The sequence below is a fragment of the Haemaphysalis longicornis genome, unplaced genomic scaffold, assembly GCF_048455015.1.
Source record: "Haemaphysalis longicornis isolate Haplotype H1 unplaced genomic scaffold, Haemaphysalis longicornis Haplotype H1 scaffold_3, whole genome shotgun sequence".
Taxonomy (NCBI): Eukaryota; Metazoa; Arthropoda; class Arachnida; order Ixodida; family Ixodidae; genus Haemaphysalis; species Haemaphysalis longicornis.
In genome coordinates, this window is record NW_027526335.1 from 232,831,649 (window position 1) to 232,843,947 (window position 12,299).

The window sequence follows — 12,299 nt, forward strand, 5'->3', positions numbered from 1 at the left end:
AGGTAAATAAATTGACTCCAATCCACGCCATGAAGGTGGTTGGACTGCGAAGTTGTAAACGACACCGACAACGATTACCCATGTGACCTCACTTGAATTCACAAACGTGGCTCTACAAAGAGTGAAAGCAGAAACGACTTAACGCCGCAGCGATGACAGAAAGAAAACGGAGAGGAGCGTCTGGCGAAGGGTGAAGAGGAGGGCGGCGCGCGCGGCTATGGCGTCATCTTTCTCGCTGCCTCCTCCTCACTCTCGTCTCATGTGTCGCCATCAAGGAGGGGCCCTCCCCGTCCTCCCCCTCCGCAGCCCCTGTTCCGTTCGCCGCTAATCAAAACCACGTGAACGGCGTTATCATTCATTATGCGGTCTGCACTTTACACGACGGTTTTGAATGAGCGCAGGTGGCAAACCCGCCGCTGTGCTCGTTGAGCCCACCGTCTGTCTCACCGCCTCCTCGTGTGGGTGCAGCTTAGAAGACGACGGGCTCTGGCTCCGTTTCTCTATGCGGGTCCAGGTTCGATTCCTGGTGGTGCCAGCAATTTCTTTCATTTAGGCTGGTGTCTTCTGCTGACGCGTACACGAAAATTGCTTTCGCTGGTAGAGGTATACTGATTCGCAGTAAAGTGGATTCCGGTCGGCATCAGGGCGTATCGGCGAGCAGAACGCATTAGCGAGTGGGGCTAAGAGTGAACGGTCGCGAGTGCGAGCTCCACCGACGGGCGTCGAGGCGACAGAGCGCGATGCGACGTCACGCTCCACTGACTGCTGCTGCTGTCGCCGCGAGCGTGTCAATGGACGCGCGACTCCTGTTCCTGCTGGGTTGACACCGCTGCGCCGAGGCTGCCTGCTGCAGATCTGGGACGGCTAGCCTCATTCGATCGGCCTAATAGGGCCAGTGCTAAAGCGAGTCCCGACGAGAGAAGATGTCGTCGATTACACACTGCTAAACAGTCTCCGCCAGTCATCAATCATCCTCCGACTCCATGATGTGCTCGCTCGTTCATTCAGTCTGCTAGCTTCCTCCCTCGCGCGTGTCTTCGTGTTTTCAACTTGTGCGCCCCAAGCTTCAACAATTACGAATCGCTGAATGAGTAACAAATAACAGCGAAAGCAAAAAGCCTGCCGATAGCTACACAAATAAAGAACCTCGCGAAAATTTGCTACATTTGCATAAAAAGCTAACTTCCATGCAGAGCGAAATATGAGGCTCGTGGGGCTCGTTAATGTTATGATGAGGGTCGGGATCCGCGGATGGCGGGGTTGTTAACCAGAGATGCACAGTAATTCCTCGTTATAACAAAGCCAGCGGGACTACCAATATTTTGTTATTAGCGCTTTTTCGATATTAGCGACAACTCGAGAAAAACTGAAGCATTTGAGCTTTAATTGCGCCACAGCTGTGAGGAATCAAAGCACAATGTATTCAGTGAGCCACAACTTTATTCAGAGGTGCAAAAAAGGCTTTGGCTGTTTCAAGTTCTTCCTGAGCGCGAGCAACCCCCTATGCCTGCTCCAATTTGGCCAAGCAATGCGGTCGCCGCACATAAAAGTGGCAGTGGCAGTGGCCACTTTTATAGGGGGCGTGCGGGCTTCACAAAACGCTTCGAGAGTTTCGCGCTGGAAAGCGCCGCGAACGGAGGTGGTTGTGTTGGTTGAGCTAAAAAAACGGTTAACCGCCCATTGAGGGTGCTGAGCGCAATCATGAAAACTGGCGCGTTTTGCACTGGGGGCTTTGTATCATCACTGGGCTATTTTCCCCCGAGCTGTGCAGTCGTTAAGTTCGCGACAAAAGGGTTTTTTTGGCGCCCTGCTGTCTACGACACTGCTGATTCTATGGGTGTCGGCGTTCGCGCATCGTCGCGTCCACGCCTTTTACCAATGTCAAGGAACAAAATTCAATGACCCTACCACGCATTTGCACCGTTTGTGTAAAGTCAGATGGAGCGAATCGATCGTGACCGGCTCGAGAAAACCGCCGGGGAAAGACCAGCTTGCGTTGACCCGCCATGTTGATAGCCTGACTCGCCACTGAGTCGTCGCCGATCTCCGCTCGCCACTTTGCTATAAGCGGGTCAAGCTCTTCGTACGCTTCGAGTAATGCGACCTAAAATGCATGTGTTTGGGTTGGTACCAGAAAAAATTTCGAATAAAGTGATATTTCGACTAAATTGATTTCGTTGTAACGAGGGATTCCTGTATGTGTATATTGCAAGACCGTAGCGAGGAGGTGTCAAACCGTCGAGTCCCAGCTCATTTATTCGTTTATGCCCACAGCGCAAAGACGGACCACGGGCAGAGAATTAAACACGCGCTTGTTTGTTGTCCCTTACTCTGTCCGTTGGATATTTTTCGCGCTTTGAACATCATGAAATACAAACTGACCGGCACTCTCACACTCGCATCCTTAATTAGGAGAAGAGCCTGCAGACAGCAAGATGGCGACCGAGAGAGATTGCTCGCCATGATCCACAGAAGGAGCGCCGGTGATCATGAGTGTGAACACAAAATGAAGAAGTGGTGACTGCGAGCCAGCCCTGGTGATGGCAAACAAGTCCCTCCTGAAGAGATACATCGTTAAGTAGCGCTTCAAACGGGACGACAGTAGAGAAGACACACACGACGGCGCTAACTCGCCACTGATTTTATTACGCATAAACACAAATATATACTCAGAATGAACACGTGCCCTCGAAAGTGCGGTTTGATAAACACAAAGGTTACAGGATTACGATTCGAAAAAGGCAAGATTACACTGTACATATTCAACAAACAACCCACAAAGAGAAGACACACACGACGTCGCTCCAGCTAAGTTAATGCATTTGATAAGAACAGAAATTCCTTTGCATGTAGTGCCACCGACGCGTGGCTGACACACGCGTCGGTGGCACTACATGAAGCTTTCTCATATAGAAAGCTTCAATTATCTCACGTGTCAATTGGTGATTGTGTCACCACAACACGCTGGTATTTTCAAAAAGGGGACAGCATTGCGCTTGGTCCTTATATGTGTGGGTCGCGCAATGCCGAGTGATATGGGCATGAGGGTTGTTCTTGAGTGACCTCCGGTGCTCCATCAGTCGAACATTGATGCACCTGCTTGACTGGCCAATATATATACGTTATCACATGATAATGGCAATGAGTGCGCAATTCCCGTGTTGCACGGGACAAATGGCGAAGCATGCTTAACATTGCAACAGCTGTCAGACTCCTGGTCGGACAACTTCCTTTCCACCATTCAACTTCCTTTCCACCATTCATTCCTTTCAACTTGCCAAGTTTATTCCGAACAGAAAAAAGTGCTCTAACCCCGTAACGTCCGGCAACATTGTTCAAACCGTGTGATAAACGGTGAATATACGAAATCACAGCGGTTTTCATTTTTTCTGCCACAAGACCATCTTTCCTAGATTGCGCTGCCGCACCCATACACCAGTTCAATTAACTTCTGGGCTGCCTTGTGCATTATGTGCTTCGGGAGCACATAATGCACCGGGAGAACAATGTTAATTGTTCTCCGGGAGCACAATTAAAAAAACGCGATGTGCTCCATCGGGTAGGAGATTATTATATAAGGAGAGGTGAGCGACGTCAGCAGCGCTGGATGAACGACGTGGAGTTGCCTGCGCGTATACTAGTTAGGTGGTGAACGGTATACAATCCAGCGTTGACCGGCGGCTGTGATAGGCAAAGGGCCCTAAACGTTTGTGAGGAAGGCCACGACCGTGGCCACGACGAACTAACTAGCTTCGCAATATAGGTAGCCTCTTGTGCCACATATCAACACTGAAAGCGCTTTACATCCCCACTGTAGGTATACCCCAAACTGTTCAGCGCCGATCTGCGCCGTTGTAAGTCGTCGGTGTTAACCTTTAGGGTCATTTGCCTGTGACAGCCGCCGGTCACCGCTGGATTGTCACTGCCGTTCACCACCTAACTTGTAACTGGTTACGCGGAGACAGCCCCACATCGTTCATCTAGTGCTGCTGACATCGCTCACCTCACCGTGTAAGAAGCCCAAATCCAAAATTCTGTTCGACAAATTATCTCAATTTACCCTATTGTAACGATTAAAGGTGTTACTTCCGCCAAATCTGTATTTTTGTGGAAATGCAGGGATAAAAGGTTTGCTCATTTTCGCTATTTTTTATTCGTATTTTCGCTATTTTTTATTATCGTTCTTTTGCGGACTATTTTGTTTTTTAGATGCGACGCTGAGAGCACCTCTTGTCGGCGGCCCTGTCCTTACTGCGTGCGTCCGTCGTCGTTGGCGTCCTCACTCTTCTCCGCTCACCCCCTCTCCTCTCCGATAGCGAACACTCTCTCGCGAGGGGCATTGGATTGGATTCGATTGGATTGGCTTGGCTTGGCTTGGCTTGAATTGGATTGGATTGGATTGAATTAAAGTGGATTCTGTTGTATTGTGTTGCGTCATAGCCGCGGCAGACGCACTGGCGCCGGCGCGTGCCCAGGTGGGAGCGAACACTCTCTCTCAACATATGCGGGTGTGCGGCCCAGCGCGCTCTCACTCCGCGCTACGCGCGGTGCTGCGCATGTGCAGTACTCTCTCTCTCCGCGGTCTCCTCTCCATCGGGCGCGCTGCGCATATAACCGGTGTGCTGCTCTCCGGCGGCCTTTCGGTCGACGGTTGCTCTCCGCTTGCGCTTGAACCCCTCTCAGCGTCGCATCACACCAGGGTTCCCGCGAGGGGAGGTGGGCATAATATTCTTCGGTTCTGGGGGCGGCGGATGTGTAAGATGCTAGTTTTAATTTTTTCAAATCATTTTCGTGAAAACTTTATATTTCATATTTTTTAGTTCTTGGTTTTTAAAACTTCTGTCCGACAAATTATCTCCATTTACGTTGTTATAAAGATTAAAGGTGTTCCTTCTGCAAAATCTGCATTTTTCTGGAAACGCGGTTCGTTCGCGGTTCTGAAACGCGGAACACGGTTCGTTCATTTTCGATACTCGTTATTCGTATTTTCAACGTTCTTTTGCGGACTTTTTTCGTTTATTCTTCTGTTTCTGGGGGTGATGTATCAGATGCATATTCTTTTTATTTTGCCCAATTATTTTTGTGAAAATATTATTTTTTTCTTTTTCTTATTTCTTGGCTTTTCGAAATTCTGTCCGACCAATTATCTCCGTTTACCCTATTATAACGAATAAAGGTGTTCAAATCACCTTTTTTGTGGAAATGCGGTTTCTACAGCGTTCGCTCGTCTTCGCTATTTTTTATTCTAATTTTGAACGTTCTTTTGCAGACTTTTTTCATTCAATATGCGGTTTGGGGGGAGATGTATACGATGCATATTTTTGATTCTGTCTAAGCATTTGTGGGAAACGTTTTTTATTTGCTTTATTATAACGATTAAAGATGTCATTTCCGCCGAATCTGCATTTTTGTGTAAATGAAGGGTGTTACACGGTCCTGGCTGTAAGGGTACTCAGTAAGAGTGCAACGCATTAAAATCCATGATGTAAAAACAGCGTGGCAGGACGAAATACACGAGGAAACGAACCAGACAGGACGAGCGCTCGTGTATTCCTCGTGTATTTCGTCCTACCGCGCTGTTTTTACATCATGTCGACCTACCAACTCGCCCAACTTTCCATCCTGCTTCATTAAAATCCAAATGAACACCTGCATACGCATATCCAAATGGCCCAAGATACTGCGACACCAACAAATACTGCAAGAAATGCGGCGAGACCGCCATGCCGTTCTGCGGCACACGGCCCCGCCCAATCATATGGGGAGCAGGCATCAGCAGCCACACTGGATGCATAGGCGGCGGCTCTGGAAAGGATCAACTCGACCTGCTGGTGAGAAATAAGACAGGGGCACTCGCCACTGGGGCCCTGGACCTAGTGTTCCACCCATGAATTCCACTCCTTTCTATTCCTTATTCCATTCCCCCTCTACCTTTTTCTCAATAAAGTTTGTTCAGTCAGTCAGTCAGTTGCGACCCTATTGAGTCCCGGCCAATAGAAGAGACCTCGCACGCGGTGATAGGTCTTCTGAAATCCAGGGTGGTCTTCATTTGCGTTACAATGAAAAGCTCTCAAGATGCGTAGACCGAAGGAACGAGGCCCAACCGGTACCAATCTGGCGCCATTGTTAAGAATGCGCCATCTTCCCGCCGCGGTGGCTCAGTGGCCAAGGCACGAGGACGCGGGTTCGATTCCAGGCCGCGGCGGCCGCTTTTCTGATGTAGGCGAAAAGCAAAAACGCCCGTGTGCACGAGATTTCGGGGCACGTTAAATATCCCCAGGTGGTCACAAATAATCCGGAGGCCTCGACTACGGCGCGCCTTAGCCTGCGCTGCGTCGGTGCGTTAAACACCACAATAATCAAGGACGCGCCATCTTGGAGCCAGAACTGCTGGCCGTTGTGTCGAATCGGCGAGCCGACCAATGATTCCCCAGCAACAAGTGTTTGCGTGTTGATGGTCAACTGATTCGCGGCAATTGAAAGGCGCATTAGAGAAAGATGACATCATGTCGCCCGAAGGCTACATGAGCGGATACTGTGAAAGCACGGCTAGCCGAGGTGCTTGACTTAGGACTTGTAGACAACCGCGAAGTCGTATAATTGAACATGCAAAACGCATCGACCAAGTCGTTATGACAGGTGTCTCTAACTATTACGGCCAGCAGAGGACGTGATTGCCAGTAACGTTTGTGAAATGTCGGCCATGTAGATATGGCAGAAAAGTTTGTACAAGCCACAGCAGCCAGGCGCTCTTGCTCAGGGAGGGTGTAATTCTTCCCGCGGTTCTCAGAGAGCGGCTCCCATACGCAGCAACTGTTTCGGGATTTGGGAACGCGCTGCGGCAGCCAGGCATGTGAAAGATGTTTTCACTTTATTTCTTGAGAGGCGTCTTGCATCTTGGTCGTGTTTCTGTGTGTGAAGATAAAGGATACTTGTGGGTGAATAAAAAGCGTTGCGTCACACGTGAGTCGTGGCCGCTGCGTATGCTTCTACAGTCGCAAACCCCTTCGCTCGAGGCGCGGGGGCACCGGCTTCGCTCTCCTCCTGATCCTCATGCGCCTCCCTGCGGGGGTGACTAGAGACGCACGCGAGCGATCTGGGAGACCATCGGACGCGCAGCACTCGGCATGTCATGCATTTTGACTACCTCTTGGCCTCCGTTGTTAACCCCGTAACCCCACATGCGTAGGGTTACGGCACCCACCTTCTTGATTTAAGCACGCCTTGATTGCGTTAGTTCGTTATCGGGGATGTACGGTGAGTCTCCGGGCAATCTCCGTTTTCGGCGCGTTGACCCGCGTCCACGCTGAGACGGCTTGCCCCGCGCCAAGCGCCGATGCCGCCGGGCCGCGCCCGGAGGCTTGCAGAGTATACGCCTCGAGCGTAGCCTGTATGGGCGCCACTGAAATCCCCCTAGCGGCCCGTTTAGAAAGCAGTCGCGGGAGTCTCCAGCCCGCTCACCACTGTCGCCGTTGCTTTTGCGGCACGTTCGTGACTGATATTTTCTGTTTGTATGCGTTGGAAATCCATCCTTAGTGGAGCAGTCATTCTGTTCGCAAACGTGGTGCATTTACGCGAGTGTAAATGCTTCTTACGCGATCTTGCTGCGGTACATTGGGTCCGCATGAGCGCCTGGCGTGTGTCACAGGCTGGCGTCGCGAAACCGGGATATATGCATGCAGCCGGTTGTAATTCCACTGCCTTGAAATTCACTAACAGTACCCCCGTAAGCAGCGTTCGTTCAGATGCTCATACGGCTATACACTACTACATCAATCGGTTTCGTGGGCTTACATAATGTAGCGGAGCACTCATACCTGAGAGCACGCCAGTTACGCTTCATATCTCAGATATTGATCACTACCCTGAACAAGTCAATGTGGCATAAATTTAACGGACATTCTACGTGATAAGTACTATGAATAATGCAAAATTACATGCGAGAGTCAGCACAAAAAAAATTTACGGCTGGGTCTTCTTGGAGCCCTCGCCAACAGTCATCATCTGCTACATATTGTCGCAATGCCAAGGATGACACAGTTGTTTTCAAGGAGAAACAAGTTTATTGGAGCGAACTTGTGCTCCCCTAACAACTCAAAACAATACAGAGGCGGCGAAGCAGCGGTCAACAAAGTGACTTGCGCAGGCGAGTGTCGTCGAATCGAATGCCACGGCGTCTGCTCTGCAGGCTTTTATCTTTCAGCGCGAGTGTTTCTGGAACCATCGATTCACATCCAGAACATTGTAGATCACAGAGGATTATTCTGGGCTAGCGACACTAGGGCGAAACAGTCTGCTTATCTGAATGTGATAGCCCGTGCGGCATAAAAATAAAGAATGGAAGACGCACTTCGCTTCGAACGCAGATAACACAGCCGAGCGTGGCCCGGCAGTAAAAACAATCAATAACTAAACAAACCCATACATGGTTCGCAGCATTACCCCCCCCCCCCCCCCCCCCGCTAGGAGTGCATCGACCCGGTCGCTCCACACAAGCGCTGCACAAGCGCACATGCGACGCTTCGCTGACTGGTACGCTAGTAGAAAATCCAAAGCCACTTGAAGGCAGGAGAAGAGTCAGCGAAGGCAATATAGTTTCTAAGGAAATAAAATGAACTGAAACTTTTACCGTAGAGCGGAAAACTAGGGAGAAGGAAGCACTTCTTTGCGCTGGGTGAACAAGCACAGCGGTCAGCAGCACGATCACACTTCTGCGAACGCTTTTCCGTCTAAGAAATGCAATTGCTAGACGTGAGATAATGTGAAAGTTTGGAGGACGCTTACTGCACGAGCGCTATACAACAAATAGTCACCTGAGATTATTGAATTGCTATAAATCAATAAAAGTTTAAACTGGTTATACATTATATACCTTAAATTTCAAGCATCCGTATCGTTCGTCTGTGACCGAGTGGTCAGGAGCGCTGGGAATACTGTTTTGCAAGTCGCAAGTTCGAATCCCCGAAGTTACATACTTTTTTTTTTTTGCAAGTTGATTTTTTCGTTTGCGGCCGGTGTTTTCTACAACTGAGTTCACCATTTTTGGGCCGTAACGTTCACTGCTCCACGAGCGAGTTCGCAGAACGCGCGCAGGCTGACACTGACGCGCTAGCGAGTTTTCGTTGGCGTGCTGTTGAAGCACCGACAATACTTGCAGGCAGTGGGAACAGGCCAGAATCAGGAGACCCTTGGCCTGGTGCGAACACGCTTTTTACTATATATACGCCTCGAGCGCGCCCTGTAGGGGCGCCACTGAAATCCCCCTAGCGGCCCGTTTTGAAAGCAACCGCGGAAGTCTCCGCCCCGCTCCGCACTGTCGCCGCTGCTTTTGCGGCAGGTTCACGACTGAGATTTACCGTATAGGCGCTGGAAATACATATTCATGTGGAGCAGTCACTCTGTTGGCAAATGTGGTGTGTTTACGAGAGTGTAAATGTGTCTGACGCGATCTTAGTCTGGTACATTCGGTCTGTACAAGCGCCAGGTGTGCGTCCCAGGTCGGCGTCGCGGAACCGGGATGTGCATACGAAGATTGTGATTCCACTGCCCTGAAATTTACTAACAGTATTTCCGTAAGCATAGTTTCCTCAAATGGTCATGCTATGGCTATACATTACGATGTAAATCAGTTTTGTGCGCTTATACAACTTAACGGAGCACTCATATCTGACAGCACGCCAGTTATGCTTGCCAATATCACACCTCAGATATTGATCACTACTCTGGACATAAATCTACGAAATAATTACCATGAATAATCCAAAATTATACCCGGCGTCAGCGCACGACAAAAAAATTAATGCTGGGGCGTCTTGTCTTGAGCTGAGCGCCCGCAAACATTCATATATGCTCATATATCACCCGCGAGCAGCGCCGAGAAGGGCTGCTAGAGCAATGCGCGTCCGCGACTAAACGTGCGTTTCTTCGAAGCATAGTCGTATGACGCAGGGAGCCTGCAGATTCTAGCACAAGCAGAAATCAGAGGGCCTTATCAGATATCCCACTCTTCTAACGGCACCTTTTATCAGTTGTAAACTTGTATACCTCAAGAAAATGCGTTTGCCGAGTGATCAGTTGTTCGTTGAAGACTAAAAACTAGAGGAAGGTGGACGCGTAGCTTGTGTGTGTGATTACTAAAACGTTCATTCCTTGATTTCGCTCCGCATTGGTACGCAACGATAGTTAAGCGTCCCCTCCACTCGCCGCGGTGGCTCAGTGGCTCAGTGGTCAGCAAAAACCGGCGATTTTGAAACCGAAATCGAGGAGAGCGCGGCCATTAAATTGACATTGCAGCCATCCAGCGAGCGGCCGGACGGTCAGCAGCTCGGGAGCAAGCCCGCGTGCAAGCTCTACCCGCGTGCGCGACAGCAAACGGGTGAAGTGTTCGCAGGACAGCTTGACCGGTTCTCCAGCTGCATGGCTGGCTAGAAGAAGAAGCCACCGTTGGCTGGAGCGTCACAGGCATGTCATGGTTGTTTACGCAATCTGCCGGCAGGTGCAGCATGGTCTGCGGTGGAGCTTTTTTTTAAACGCTTCTAATTGATTAACCACTCGTGTCCCAGCTGATTTGGTGGAACTTACGAGACATTAAAATAAATTTGGTCGAGGTGAAATTTGAGTGCAGTTGGCCTCTTAAGAGGCGCGCTCTAAAAAAGAAATGGTAAGCAGATTGCCTTAGCAAGCTGCGTTGCAATGAAATTATTTCTGTAGCTGAACAGTTCTGAAATTTGGTTGGTCCTGAAATTTGTTCAATCTATCCCAGTCAGGAAGAGCATCATATACAGCTGTATAACTCCAGCCCTTTTTCATTTTTCAGAAGTGTTTTTCCCTGTTTTTCCTTACATTTCTTTTTTGCTGCTGCAGCAGCGCTGGGAGCATGAGCATGCAAGACAGAATGTAAAATATGGTATGGTCACGGCACCTTTCACTTGCATTACAAATTTCCTGATCCACCTTACTCGAAGTAGTAGAATAATTAAGTGAAGCATCAGTTTTAAAGTTAAGAAATGGGTAAAAGAAGTAAGTCCACCATGGGTATAAATATTTTACAAAATGAGATGTCTATTTATATGTTATGTTAGAGGTGTGCAAAATTAAAATTCTTTATGAACAGTGTTTGCTATTCGATTCAATTTGCAATGTAGTTTACTGTTTGAAGTATTTATAATTTACAAAATATCCTTGGGACACTTAAGTCTGCTTATGTGGCTTTAAATAGCAAGCATTGTGGCTTCATCTGGCATTATATGCCTCCTGCACTTTTGTCTTGCCATTGTACTTGCCTGGTCGACCACAGTTAGCTGGCGCAGAATCTAGCAGTACACCCGATGTCGAAGCAAATTCCATACCGAGACACGGTATTAGTAACTCCAATACCTTCGACAAACATCACGTAAACTGATATATTCGCCTGGTGCACTGTCGAGGCACGAGTCATGAGGTCCCCTGACAGCTCCGATGAATACCACGCAATCTGGTGGCTTCAGCTGGGAGGCTAGGGAGCCCTGCAGTGTTGTGGAGCCACCAAGGACTTGCCTTCGTTTTGTATGTTATTTCTCCTTCTAGCACACTTTCGTTTGTAAGCCATGCTCCATGTCTACCCAAGGAATATAGTGGCTCTTCACTGCTTATAACACTAAATATTTAGCCTCATGGAGCAGATAAGGTTTGCAGCTCATTAAAGGGACACTGGAGTGAATTTGTCAAGCTCCCGTTTTTGCTTGCACTGCGTAGACTGGGTCAAATTAGCACACTTTTCATCGTTTATCCGGTTGACAAGTCGGTAATTATTTTACAAAGCGCGAAAGAAGAAAAACTGCCATGCGCGGTTTGCGGCGGCCTCACCAACTAAAGGCTGTGACGACGGGAGGAGACGCACCGTGATTGCTTAGCATTTAAACGAGTTTCGGTTTCGGTTCTGTAAAACAACGTGTTTGACATCCGACGGCATTGTTGGATGGGCATACTCGATATCCGTACCGCACTTCTGCCATGTTGTCGGCTGTAAAATGCACAAGATAAGCCACCCAGGACGGCTTGGAATCGTAGCAGTCACTAGCCGAGGCCTACGCAGTGGATGAACGCCCTCCGCGTCCCCGCAGACGCTCAAATGCCATGCGCTTTTCCCCCATATTTGGAGCTTGCCTCACTCATGCCTGTATCGTAAAAAGCGTGTTCGCACCCTGCCAAGGGTCTGTGGATTCTGGCCAGTGCCCACTGCCCGCAAGCAGCCGGTGCTTATGGCAACAGCCCGCCAACGAGAACTCGCTAGCGCGCCAGTGCCAGCCTGCGCGCGTTCT

General features: G+C 49.3%; 1 protein-coding gene across 1 annotated transcript in view; it reads right to left on the minus strand.

Annotated features, from left to right (window-relative positions):
* LOC144175765 (uncharacterized) overlaps positions 1-12,299 on the minus strand; it is a 419,826-nt gene that overhangs the window by 54,934 nt on the left and 352,593 nt on the right. The gene's annotated exons all lie outside the window — the stretch shown is intronic.